Source organism: Eulemur rufifrons, chromosome 30, assembly GCF_041146395.1.
Source record: "Eulemur rufifrons isolate Redbay chromosome 30, OSU_ERuf_1, whole genome shotgun sequence".
NCBI classification, from domain to species: Eukaryota; Metazoa; Chordata; class Mammalia; order Primates; family Lemuridae; genus Eulemur; species Eulemur rufifrons.
The window spans coordinates 57,410,592-57,425,690 of NC_091012.1; the positions used below are offsets into that span (position 1 = coordinate 57,410,592).

The 15,099-nt window shown below is 34.8% G+C and overlaps 1 non-coding gene across 1 annotated transcript; it reads right to left on the minus strand.

Moving 5' to 3' along the window:
* Positions 1-12,959: 12,959 nt before the first annotated feature.
* Positions 12,960-13,120, minus strand: LOC138379177 (U1 spliceosomal RNA). The gene has a single exon (XR_011231983.1). It is a non-coding gene; the product is annotated as a U1 spliceosomal RNA (small nuclear RNA).
* Positions 13,121-15,099: the final 1,979 nt, after the last annotated feature.

A 15,099-nucleotide genomic window follows, 5' to 3' on the forward strand; every position in this document is an offset into this window, starting at 1 on the left:
TTCTTTTCTCAGAGCAACATTAGCCATATAAGTGGAGACAGATCAACAAACTCCTGGGTGTGCATGTCAGGAAAGGGAAAAGCACTGTGGGGGCAGAATTTATGTAAATCTTATTTCGAATAGAGTTTTGCCTCAAGAGATATGCCATAGAAGGAAGGCTTATAGTCCACTCTCCTTGTAGAATGTGAGTTTCTAAATCTATCAGTAGGGAGAGATGTGCAACACATATTAACAAAGAACTCTGTTGTAACATTTTAAGCATCAAAAAAGGCATGTCTATATCTGGTGAGATTTTTTTAAAGATTTAATTTATTCCTACTGCTATAAATTAGGCTATTCAAGCAATACAGGACCCATCTATCTAGTCTCATGCTTTTGAAATATAAAGCTTGGCAGTTCTGTTGCTTCCAAATCATATACTGCTTTCATTCCAATTTATGTTGATTCAGTTCAAATAGTGGAAAATTTAAATCACATCATGGCTGTTTTGACAGGTATACAGATTATAATAAAAGGGTTTTTGATGTGTGTTCAGAATTCTATAAGCAAAGGGAAAAAATAAGAAATAAAAGATTCCTAATCCACAATGGTTGCTATTTGCAAGAAATTAATTCGTAAGCAATTATTTTATCAGCTCTTTATATAATATGCACAAAATAAGCATAACATAAATATGTTAAACCACCTATCAAATTTAGTTATCATATCAAAATTCTCATAAAAGGTGCTACATTTTATTTATATAGAAAAAAAGAACAATAACATTGTCAAGATAGGAGATTGTGAGTTCTGATTTATAAAAATTCAGTGAATGAGTTTCTATAGATTACAGATATTTGGACTGAAAGTGAATAATTCTCTTGATCCTGACAAGCTTTGAGTGTCTTTACCACACTTAGAATTTTTCTGTACAGTACTCAAATTGATTGACAGGTTTGTAGATCAACATTTTTTTTTAACCTTACATTATTTCTGTTTCAAGGTTCTCTCAACCCCAGAGGCCCACTGAAACTTGGGGAATGGTAGTTGCAATTATTGAATTTTGAACGGTTTAGCTTTCTTACCATTACCACTTTATAAAGGCTCAAGGTAGAGTTGGCTTCATATTTCAGTACAATAGGCAGATGGGATCTAAAAATTAGGATCTCTTAATCTCTGTATACACCCCATCCTTCCTTGAGACTCAGTACAGTGTAATTCCCACCAGTAAAGATTTCTTCTTTCTGAGCAGTTTCTTTCAAAGTTTCTCTTGGCAAGGAAATAGATTAGGTATCTGACATTTTATTGAAAATTAATTTATCAGATCTCTTTCCTTCATGGCTGGGAAGATCCAGACCATCAGGAAGGCACTGGCCACCTGGGGCTGAGGCATTACACAGGGGCCAAGGAGCACTGAAAAGGGAGGCAGGGGAAGCTGAAGGATCAACATCGCCTCCTTCACTGTTGGGCTAAGGGCTGATCTTTGAACAAAAATAACCTCCCTAATGAACAGCTGGGTCCATAGGGTACACATTTGAAGGATAATTATTTCAGGCAAGAATGTACAAAACTAAATAGCTTATTTTTCTCCCCTTTTGTTCCATTTAGGGTATAAAATCTTAAATCCAAATTCCAAGGCAAAGGTCCTCAATAAGGAAATTCCTCTGGCATTGAGTAGGGAAGATTAGCAATAGCTATTATCCCTTTTTATAATCATGTAGCTACTTAAAACAAAATGAAAGACCTCCTACCTTGCTCACATTGTAAACACATGGGAAAGAATGGCATCACATGCCCAGGCAGGCCTGTGCATGCTTAAAGGGCGTTGCAAGGTCCTGCATCCCCACGACCCATGTGGCTTGGCATCCACCCCATTCAAGTCACTCTAGATCTGTTTTAACAAATGGAAGGAAAGACTTTGAGGACCTAAGAGACCCCATGGTCATCCCCTCCCCAGTTCCAAGGTAGCTCTGTGACATCATTGAATATTTTGCTACAAGGAATAACAAAAAGGTAATATTTATTGAATGTTCATTATATGCCTGGCACTTAACATTTATCTGATGTAACTTAATTTTTGCCAACAGTTCTGTTAGGTATGCTTATTAATCTTCATTTTGCAGATGCAGAAATAGGCAAGGAATAGTTATATAACTCCCTTAAGGTGACATAGCTAGCAAGCAGCTGAAAAAGGATTTGGATCCTAGCGTTGTACACACATTGTTCGCACTTTTCACCATTATACTAAGCTGTCGGTAGATGAACAGGCCCCAGTGAAGTGGGGGTGGCTAATGATGCAATTAAGCAGTTTACTGAGGAGTCAAACTTTGAACTGGACACAGCGCTTGCATTACCAGTGCCAAAACATTATAAAGGGAAGATGAAAAAGGTCATCAATAGTTCAGCACTTTGGAAGCAGTTGTGTGTTTGGCATCACAGAGACAAAATATCCAGATTGGACACTGAATATTTTATTTTGCATCTGGGTGTTCTGGCATAATAGGAAGCAAGAAAAGTGACTTCTATTCAGTTATTTACCATTTGTGGTGATATCAGCAGTGTATAAACTGAAGGAGAGAAAATAAATGCTAGGGATCATACTATATTTTGTGTTGAAATATGCTTGCAACTTCAATTGCTTGCTTTAATGTATTTCAGTGAGGTGTTACCAGGGGCAGCCTCAGCAAAACTGTAAAAGTTAGATTCATCTTCGGTGTCCTTTTGCATCTTCAGGGAGGCACCATCCTTTTGTTCCCACCAGGTGAAAAGTGACTTCATGCTTTATATATCCCCTTTTCACAGCATGTTTTCAAAAATAAACCACTCATAGTAAGGATACATGAAAGGGGTCAAAATTTTAAGTAACCGTGGTGCAGAACTGATGGTAGAATTCCAGGCACTCTCCAATTTGTGAGGAGGGTGGACTTCTGAGCCCCTTAAAATCCCCCTGAAAAGCCACTGAATTATATCATTCCCAGTCTTACGAGTCTTAAAACCTCTGTACAGTAAAAACATAGTGATGAAATAAAATCACGGACTGATTAATTATCAATTACGGAACTTAAAAGAAAGGGGATACAAAAGACTGCACATGGTAATGATTTAGACTAGAAGGATTTCTTTGATAATAGCAAGCAAAATACTTTCACTATGCTACTGTTTTCCAAAGGCAGCAATTCAAGACCCTCTGTAAAGGCTATAACAGTGCCAGTTATTATAAAGCATAATCTTTCAATTTTTCTCTGTTTTCTCTTTCAATTGTCTTAGAAAAAACAACTACCCAACTCTGCTGTTGTAGCATGGAAGCACATATAGACGATATGCAAACAAATGGGTGGAGTTTGTATTCTAAAAACAACTTTATTTACAAAAACAGATAGTAAGCCTACAGGCCATAGATTACTGACCCTTTCTCTACGAGTGTTATAATTTTAGGTTTTACAGCTGAGTCTAATGATCCATCTTGAATCAATTTTTGTATATGGTGCAAGGTATGGATCAAAGTTTATTTTCTTCCATATTGACATCTAATTGTGCAATAACATTTGTTGAGAAGACTATTCTTTTTCCATTGATTTGCTTTTGTACCTTTGTCAAAAATCAGTTGTCCACATACTTACGGATCTCTTTTTGCACTTGTTACTGTGTTCCATTGATTCATTTGTCTATCTTGAGGCTAAAATCACACTGCTTTATAAGTATATAATGAATCTTGAAATCAGATAGCATTAGCCCTCCAAGTTTGTTCAGTTTTCCCTGGCTGATTTTAAGATTTTTCTCTTCATCTCTGGTTTTAAGCAGTTTGATTCAGACATGCCTTGTTATACTTCTCTCTTGTTCTTGAGGTTCATTGAACTTTTTGCATCTCTGGATTTATGGTTTTTATCAAATCTGGAAAAATTTTTGGCCATTATTTCTTGAAATACCTTTTCTGTCCTATCCTCTAGGGGCAAGAATTACATATATATTAGGCTCCTTGAAGTTATTTCAGAGCTCACTAATTGTCTGTTCTTCTTTTTCTCCTGATTATTTTTTTACCATTTTGTTTCATTTTGGGAAGTTTTTATTGCTATATCTTCACATTCATCTATCTTTTAATCTTTAATGCCTAGTCTTCCATTAATTTGAACATCCCTAGATATTTTGTTTGAATCTAATTAAATGTCTTTCATGTTTCTGCTTCCTTTATGCACATATTTAATACAATTATACTAACTGGTTTAATGTCCTTCTCTGCTACCATCTAATATCTAGGTTAATTTCAATTGTTTAACTTTTTTCCTCATTATGAATTACATTTTCCTGCTTCTTTCCATGTCTGGGAATTTGTAAATTTTACCATCTTGAAGCCATATGTGTGTGTGTGTGCGTGTGTGTGTGTGTGTGTGTGTGTGTGTTTATCTTCTTATAAATATCCTTGAGCTTTGTTCTGGGATGCAGTAAAACTACCTGAAAATGATTTGATCCTTCCAGGTATTGCATTTAAGAAATGTTAGGTAAAACCAGAGCTGTGATTAGTTTAGCACCGTTTCCCACTAATGAGTCAAGACCATTCTGAGTCCTCTACCCAATGCCCCATGAACTATGAGGTTTACCAATCTGACTTCTGGGAAAAGGCACTATTCTTGGTCCTATGTGAGTGCTAGGATTGTTCCCTCTAATCTTTCTCTGATGATGTTTTCCCCTGCCTCAGGTAGTTTCTTCACACACACAATCCAATCATCCAATCAGTATTCTTCTCAATATTCTGGAGTTTTCTCTTTGTGTGAAGAAAAGAAGGCAGGCCTGAGGGTTAGCTTATTCAGACTTGGCAACTTGGCTTCTTTTGGTACTCATAACTATTTTTAGTATTCACATGTTTCCATGTGATTTCAAACTTCTCATGTTCCTGGCATTCATTAGAACTCTGTGAACATTCTCTCCTCTCCTCTGTGCATTCTGGTTACTCTGGTTTCATTAGGCTTTGAGCTCCTCAACACAGGGAACTCAGAGCCTGGGTTCCTCCTGCCTGTACCACGGCCAAGAAACTCTTTCAAGGCTGTCAACTGGGGAGGGCATATTCCTCACCTATTTGTTTGCTATCTTTCAGGGACTATCCAGTGTCTTGATACCATTGTTTTGTATATATTTTTTCATTTTTGTTTGTATGTTTGTTTGAGACAAGAGAGTAAATCTGGTTCCTATGACTCCACCTTTGCTGGAAGTGGCATTCTCAACTTGTTCAACCTTACTTTTAAATATAAGTGGACATCCTTCTTGTCTTATTGTCTATCAGTGACCCAGAAATCCTGGCTCTACTTTTTGTGAACTCATTTAGATGGTATCCAGAGGACTAAGAATATTTTAGTCCTTACTTGGCATGCTATAGCTACTAAAATCCTCATTTTGCTTATTTCATAAGGTACTGAAAGCTAGTACTTCATATTATCATTATTAATTTATTTGGATATTCACTGGAGCATTGTTTATAATTGGAAAAATAAAAAACACTGCAAATATTCAATAATGGGAATGCTAAGATAAATATATAAGGTAGAATATTATATACCCATTAAATAACATGTTTTTTAAAAATATTCAACTATATTGGAAAATATTAATATTACTATGTAATATTAAGTAAAATAAAATTGTATATATAGTTGAAGGCCAATTCCACAAATACATAAATATGCACTTTAAAACTGGAAGAAAATACATTAGCTTCTTAATAATAATGGTGGTTATCTCTGAGTGTTAAGTGCTATAGTCATTAATTGTTTTTTGTTACATTTTTTGGTTTTCCCAGTACATGATAGAATTGCCTTTCCTGGCCTCCCTGTGGTTTTCCAGTAAGTTATTAGCAGAAATAATAATATGTCACTTCTGGGGTGTAGCATTTAGTTGGCATTGTGAGACTCTCCAAAGCCTCTATCCTCTGACGTGACCAACAATAATGTTCAACTCAGTGGCTGCTGTATCATCCTGGCTACTTGAATGGCTATTATGAGTAGAGACTCTCCTTGCCACAATGGACAGGTAGCATGATCAAGCTATAATCTTTGTTGTTTTAGCAACTGAGATTTGGAGGTTGCTTGTTATAATAACATAAACTGGACTATCCTGACTGATATTGGGGGATTATGGAAGATTTCACTTTTCTTATTTATACATTTCTGCCTTTTCCAAAATTTATATACTGAGCTTGAATTACTCTTATTGTATAAAAACTCCTTACTATTATCATATTTCATTGAATGAAAGGTGACCGAAATTGTAAGATACACCATTAACCCTAAGAAAGAGCAAATGTTGTAAATTAAGCTATGACTCAATGCCTTAATGATAGTTCTATGTATTACCTGAATTGGTCACATCACTCTCTCGTTGCTTTGAAATTTCTTTTCTTATATCCAAAGGACATGGCAATTTCTTCTGTTTCCTGCCTTCAGTTTCATTACTAAATGTGTGGTGAATAATCATTTTCCACATATATCTGTTAGAATGGTGCTGTGATGTAGTGCAGGTTCATGTACATGTACGTATGTTTACCTCTTGGTTTGTTCTTTGCAAAATTAGAAATCAGTCATTTCTCCACTAATCACTAATATAACTATGTTAACTTCCTATTGCTACTATAACAAATTATTGCCAAATCAGTGGCTAAAAGCAACATGAATTTATGATCTTATAGTTATGGAGCTTGGAAGTCCTAAATGGGTCCTACAAGGCTAAAAGAAAATTGTCAGCAGGACTGCATTCCTTTTGGAGGCTCTCTGGGAGAATTCATTTCCTTGTCTTTTCCAGCTTCTAGAGGCTGCCCACATTCCTTGCTTCATGGTTCCATTCAAAACCAGCAATGTCAGGCCATGTCTTCACACTGCTATCTTTCTTGATTCTCTCTTTTGTAGTAATCTTCTGCTTACTTTTACTCCTCTCCTGCCTTCCTCTCCTACTGTTAAGGATTCTTGTGATGTGATTTCATTGGGCCCACCCAAATAATCTAGGATAATTTCCCTAAAGTCATCTGATTAGAAACTTTAATTCCCCTTTACCAGATAACGTGATATATTCACACATTCCAGGGATTAAGATGTGGTCATCTTTAGGGGAGGGGAGATATTCTGTTTACCACAATCACTAGTATCAAATTCATGCCCCCTGCTCTTTTTCTGCCCCTTCCTGTATACATAGTAACTTTTGCCTCAATGAAGAATCACATTATAGTCTTTTTGGAGACATTTTAAGCTCAATGTGTATAGTACCTAGAAAGTATATGACACATTGCTGTAATGACCATATAAACAATTATGATCAAATCTCACCATGTGGAAAATGACAAGTCTCACTTAACTGATGGTAAAATGCCATAGAATTTTAGGATGCACTTCTCTTTCAAAGACATTAAAATGTGGGAATACCAGATGTGTCTTAGAATAGATGAAATACAGTATATACAAATGAATAATCTACAGATCTGCCAGTTAATCATCTAATAGGTATCTAAAGAATGGAACACATACAAGGTTCACTTTAACAGAAAAAAGAAGAACAAGGGCATATTCCATGTCAGCTAGTGAAAAACAGGTGTAAGGACACTTCATTTCTGTGTCATGAGATACAAATGAGGGCAGAGATGACCAGCATATACATTGACTGGCATATAAGTAATCCCATGTTCATCCAAAAAACAGAAAACTTCAATAAATATTCAAGGAAATTTTTCATTTTTATAAACTGGGTTTGTTTTCTACATGTGTTTATGTATTTTGACATAAGAATTGCATAGGAATGAATGTGCTTTGGAGTGTGACTAATTAAAAAAAAATCATGTGCCACAAATCAGATAATGGGTATAAAATGATTTCACAATCTAAGATAAAAAGTCTGCCAGTGTACTTTTCTAAAAATCATTTTTCTCAGTTAAATTTCCTTTCTCTTTATATGCATGGTAAGGACATTGATTTATTAATTATCCTGAGATGATAAAAATACCAGAAAAGCAAATATAAGCAAAACTTTACCATCATTTACTAAATTTCTACTTTGAAAAATAACAAAGCTCTAAGATACAACTACAGATAAAACTTCGATAATTAAGACTGACTGGGAGGAAGGCAATTCCGATATAGTGAAAAGTCAAAATCCTATAATTTTGAAAGGAAATATGGATGGTTACTTTCAAGCAGTGTAATAAGTTGAATTTTTTTTTAAAAGATAACCGATCATTGGCAATCAGTGCACCTGCTTTAGTAAAAATAGGATTGTGATTAGGCTATAAATGGATAGTAAGGAAGAGTGGAAATACCCAATGAACTGGGTGACAAGACATGTAGGCCCTGCTCTCAGATCTGCCACTAGAAATGCCTTCAGTTTCCTCATCTATAAAATGAGAGGATTAGCATAGATCATATCTGAGATTTCTTGAAGGTCTACAATGCTTTAAATATTTACCAGTAAACAGAGTTTGCTGAAGTGCTTTTAAAAGAACTTGAGTCAGTGATTTAGGCATTCCTCCTATAATCCTCTTTATAAAATATGAATTTGTTTAGCAATCTCCTTTTCCAGAGATAGTTAGAAAATAAACTAGTCTCTGGCATGACTTTGTTTTAATTTGGACTTATTTTTGTGGTAGTCTCACAGTTTATTGTAGGTTGTATTCATAGGAAAACATCAATTGAAGCAATTAAAACAGTTAACACTGTAATGGGAAACAAGACAAAGGAAGACATCAGAATATCAACCTGCTTTCATTTTGGCAAAACATTAAAATTGCTCTGTATAAAAATAATGCAATGTAGTCATTTTGCTGTCAATCAAAATCTGATCTGTGCTTTAAACTGAATGACAACAAGGATTAGAGGGACAGATCCAGTCTGAAATGTGTGTATGGGAAGGACAGGGGATGGGGGAAGGGGGAGGATTAAACTGACAAGAATGAGGTTCCAGTTCCTTTTGGGGGGTGTGTGTGACTTACTTCCCAATCTTCTACATTTATGCAGCCCTAAACTTTTCCAGAACACCTTCCTTGTCTTCCCCACCCACGTTACTTTCATTTTACCCCTTCCTTTTATTTTCTTCTCCTCCCCAACTTGACTCTCGCCCCTACATTCCCCTAAAGTTAAGTCTTACCCCATGGCTTTCATTTCTGGCACTGATAGACAAGTTTAGATGAAATGAAATAATGCCTAGTTTGCCTAAAAATTGCTAAAATCCCAATAAGAATGTGAAAACGGGATTAATCTGCCAGCAGCTTTCTCTTTCTATTTTTTTTTAGGACCACTTTTAATAAAAAGAGCTCACAGATTTTCTTTATGGTTTTACATTTAGTTCTTTGTTTGTAATAGAGAATTCATTTAAATTGAAGGAAAAACTAAGTCATTTGCATGCAAATATAGCAATAAGGAGAGATTGCACAAATAATGAACTTGGTATATTAGCCAATCTTCTTGCAATCAGTGACCAGGAGTATATTTATTCTGAATGATTTTCTAATTCACTCTAGTTATTACCATAAAAAGTGTCCTAAGACGTGTATATCACTTTAGATTATATGACAGCGACTCACAGTATATTTTCTTCACAATATCATGAATTATAAGGATTACGTCTGCATTGAATATGCTTACAAACAGTCATATCATTACATTATAAGTTGCCTGAGTGTACCTGGTAAGAAAGCATTGGGGAAACTAACATTACTGTTCATTAGTAGTCTCTGGGTGTTTTGGTTTTTTTTCATAGAATTGTTCTTTCTAAAATTGAAATGTTACTTATCAGCCATAATGAGAAAAGGTTTGTATTTCCTTGACTTTGAGAACAATAAAATACATGTGGATGCTTTTAGCTAAAGATGAATGAGCTGCTACAACACGATGACAAATTTGCTGCCATCGACAACAATAATCATGGTTCTTTTTTGGATCCAGCTTTCTGGAACAGAAAGAGTCTTCATACTAGTGTTTCATTTGATTCCCAGCACATCCTGATGAAGAGGTAAAACTTGTGTATTTATTCCTATTTTACAGTAAGTGACTGAGACTATATAACTTGTCTAAGGTCACTCAGCACATATTGTTATGTTTGCTAAATCAAGTGTTCCCGAAATGTTGAAAGAATATGTGAAAAGTGTAGTTTGAAGATAACTTGTCACATTAATTTGTTTTCAGTCTTTATATTCAATTTATCTTGAAATTAAAAATATAATTTAAAATTTAAAAAAATTAAATTTTTTTTTATATCTTAAAAGGGCATGGCTTGTAAACTGTAGTGAAATAATATGCTAGATATTCTGATAAGTTCTGATATTAAAAAAATACTCAAAAAATACTATTATATGAAATTGACAAGAAAATCTTAGTTTTACATTTTTTGGGGGGGGGCATTCACTTGTAAACCCTTGTGGACAAGAATTTTTTAAATGAATTCCTCTGTTTAGAATACAAAAAGCCTGTTATTATTGACAGCAATCAACTGGATGATATAATAAAAATGCTAACGATAACTACTATTTATTTAGTACTTTCTTTGTGCCAAGCATTATTCTAAAAGCTTTATATGTTTACTCATTTAACTCACTAATTCTTCTTAACAACCCTATCAGGTAAGCGTTATTACTATTTCATTTTGCAGGTATGGAAATTGAGACACAGAGAGTTAGCATAATTCCTCATGGTCACACAACTAGTAAGGGAAACAATTGAAATTAGGGGATTCAAACCCAGTCAGTAAGGCTCCAGAGCCACAACTCCTAACCATTATGGATGTTGCCTGAAAAAGAGAAGTTTCTAGAGTCCATCTGGGCTCTAATCTTGGATCTACCCCTTACTAGCCATAGTCAAGTTATTTAATATCTCTAAGGCTCAATGGGCTCAATGTCCACATCTGCAAGATTGTCATAATAATATGCTATACTATGTTAATATGTCATATAATATGTTATAATAATATCAATCTCATAGGGCTAATGTAAAGAGGAAATAAAATTTAAAAAATTAATAAAACATAGAAAGGTGCCTGGAAACAAGTTGTTAATGAATGTTAAATTTGCCTCTTTCTTAATGACTATTTGAGTACTGCCTCATGATAATCGTATTTCTGAATTTTGAGGTTATTTTAGGCTTGTATTTGTAACACTATCTTACCTATGCCTCTTGTCTCCCAAAGAGCTACATTTACACCATATAAAAGTATTTGAGCCAGGCACGGTGGCTTACACCTGTAATCCTAGCAATTTGGGAGGCTGAGGTGGGAGTATCACTTGAGGCCAGGAGTTAGAGACCAGCCTGAGCAAAAGCGAGACCCCATCTTTACAAAAAATAGAAAAATTAGCCAGGCGTGATGGTGCACACCCGGAGTCCCAGCTACTCAGGAGGCTGAAGCAGGGGGATCACTGAAGCCCAGCAGTTTGAGCTATGATGATGCCACTGCACTCTAGCCTGGAGGACAGAGAAAGACCCTGTCTCAAGAAAAGAAAAGAAATGGGAAAAAAAAGTATTTGAGTGGATGGCAAGGCAAAAAAGAACCAAGGAAATGATTAATTGATTTCCTTGAATAGCTATGGATCTGTCAAATTATTATTTTTTTATCTCAACTAATTTGAATTTGGACTAAAATTCCTCAGGGGAGGCTGCTAGTTTTGGTATTGTGTATAGGTTAAACTATCACTGCTAAAAGACACTATATGATTAGTGTCCACCTCTGAGAAATAAATGTCTGCACCAATTAAGGTTTGTTTAGGAGATTAAAAACACATACCCTGAGTGGATAAATTTTTAAATTCTAAACCTCTATTACATTGACCACTTTGACTCAACACAATTTCTTAACATCCAACCACTGACCAACAAATAACTACATTATTAAGTGTTAAATAAAAAAAAGTTAAGTGAAATAATTATTAAGCCCCTATTATAGGCAAAAAATTGTGGGGGCTCCCAAAAGATTTTAGTAGTTTTTCAATTGTTGAGTCAATTTTCTGAAATTTGACTCTGGTGTCCACTCTAGTAAGCCCAATTTGGAAGAGTGACCCAGAGGATGTTTGTGATTGATTCCAGAAATCTTATCCAAAATTCAGTGCTGAGTTACCCAAAACTCAGACTAAATTCATGTTGTAGCACTAAAAAAGTTCAGCTTTGATTAACCTATTCAGATTTTGTAATAAAAAAAATCTAGAGAGAAATTATATTAATTTTAGCACAGGTTCAAATTTTGTACTGTCTTGAAAAATAAATTTTTAAAAATTAAATAACAATGTATAGGTCACCATAATCCTCAAGATTTAGGACTTTAATCCTGCCACCAGTTTTTTTATTGGTGACATCACTGAATGAGGTGTGTTCTGGAAAAGGGTCTTGGAGCAAAGTTATCTTAAATGGGGACAGGTCATTTCTAAATAATCTTGCCAAGGCTGATCTTTGAGTTACTATAAAAACTATTCAATTTCTAACTTCCAAGTTTCCACTCACTTTTAACTATTAGATGGTGACACAGAATAGTGGCATTGGGAAGGCTAGTTGATTTATCCCTGATTGATTGCTTCAGAGGGCTGTTTTGTAGAGCTAGAAGAGCTGCCTGACTCCTAATGCTGTGCTGTTACCACGACACAGGCACCTGACAGATTTCCTTGCCAAGGAAGAATGGCCATTGTTCAGGGAAGAAAGTCCCTTCAAGTGTCCTTGAAAGGCTTTTTCTCTTTGGAAAGAGCACCTTGCAAACCCTCACAATTTTATGTTTCCTTGGATGTTGATTGGTTTGTAAGCCTGATGGTTTTTAAAAAGCTAGCTAAAATTCCAAGTTGTTTTTGACATGTTCAAGTACCCAAATGGACAGACATCTCTGGCTGATTTTCTCTTCAGGATGATTTAGGCTTTATCTATGTAATCCTAGTTTTATATTTTTGAGTCGAGGTTGAATATAGCCATTTTTGAAATGTATGTTAATTGCATGTTAACGGATTTTAATCACTTAAAAAAAAAAGCCTGTTTGTATTTTTTCAAAAACAAGGGAAAGAGCAAACACAGTGCCCCACTACCATAAATTATGCAATCAGGTTTCCCACATTTGGATAAATTGCAGTGGGCAACACATCTGGAGTGCAATAGATGAGTGTTGCCCTGGGAAAATCACCTTTGTGATCATATTTCTCCTTCCAGCTAAGAATAGGCTGTTTGTATATAAGGGTTTCTTTTTAAGGGGCAGAAAATAGTTCAAATTTACAAAAAATATTTCCCTTGCCTCCTCACCCCCCCTCAGTCAGAGCTTCAAGCGTGTCCATCCCTAGATGGTGCGCATTGCACTCATTATGTATGTATACACCCATCCCCTCCCCCATCTATGTAACCTAAACTTTTGTACCTCCATAATATGCTGAAATTTAAAAAAAAGGAAAAAAATTTATAAAAAATAAAAATTATATTGATTAGCAATCCTGTATAACTATATGGGCATAGGCCTTTCTGGAATTACATTCAAAAATTGGCAATTACTCAAAATAGGTGATCCCAAGCTCAACTGGAATTAGAACTCAAGAACTAGAATTAATTCCCAGAAATTTTCCTCTACACAACAAAGAGTCACATGTATAAAGCAATACACACACACACACACACACACATACACACACTTAAGTTGTGAAAACCTACTGGTTTCAAAATATAACCTCAATATCTACTTGAATTTTAATTGAGACAACTTATTTTATTGTTACTCTCTACTTCTCAGTAGTTTTCCTTCAAGCTTGTCCACCTTTTTCCAAGATGCTGATGGCTTAGTGATTTAGATTGGTATAGATATATCCATACATAGGAAGAAAAGCTCAAAGAATCACCCACATTCTTTTTCTCTCATTTTGAACTAGAAAAACAAAAGATTTTTTCTGAAGTAAAATTTTGAAAATTGCTTAGGAGTGTGGAGAAATGTTTGAAACTGCTTTAATTGAATAAGCACTAGTTAAAGCAATGTTTCCATTGATGACAATATTATTAAAAAGCTCATTACATACTCTTCTGAAAGTTAAGAGTCCAAAAGCAAGTTAACATTAATGTTTTTCCCCTTTACAGCTAATTTCATAAAAATAATGAAATGTAAAAAAAGAAACTAAATTTTTTAAAAGTATGAAATAGAAGAATAATAAGTTTAAAACCAGAGAAAGCTTCTCTTGAGGTAGCAATTTTCTAATAATGTGATTATTTACTTAAGTTTGAACAACTCTTTTCTATTAGTGGTGCTGTGCATATGGTATTATTTCACAGTTATGTTTGTTTATATGGGCAAATTCACTCATAGCTAACAACAAATACTGCGGAAACCTTGAAAGCCTTTAAAGCTGTGAATCTTCTTTATTGCCTCTTTATGGTATAACATAAAACACATCAAAATGGTCACATATGAACTTATCAAAAGGAAATGTGAAGATTAAGGTAATAGCCCATTCTCTCCTCATGTTACACTTGATGGGAAAAGCTTTGAATGACACGAACAACAGCAATGTCTTGATTCCTTGTCAAGAAATCACAATTCAAATCCTTACGAATATATTCACAATGCTGCTTGGGAAAAAAAAGAAAAAAACCTAGAATCAATATTGAAGGCTTGTCACAGAATTTTGGTCAGGTTGTTGAACTAGAGAATATTTTGATTTTGGCCCCTATGATAATTTTTCAATTATGTATATATTTTAAACATAGCATGAACACAACAGGGATTTTGAATATATATTGGGGTTGGGGGTGATTCTCCATATAATTAATATAACTAATGAATCAGCTTAGTTAAGGACTGAAAAGGGACTGATAAAAATGTATGGAGATGGGAGTTATACATCAACTAATGAAATCAAGTTGCTAGAGCTCTAAGATGTGGCTGAAATGGATTTACACATTTGGAGCCTTATTGAGAAACTATAGCCTTGTAGTATAGCTTGAAGTCTTGTAAATTGATGCCCTCCAATTTGTTCTTTTTGCTTAAGGTTGCTTTAACTATATGGGGTATTCTCTGGTTCCATATGAAGCACAGAATTATCTAGATCTGTGAAAAATGATGTTGGTATTTTAATAGAGATAGCATTGAATCTGTAGATCATTTGGGTGGTATATACATTTTAACAATGTTGATTCTGCCAATCCATGAGCATGGTATGGT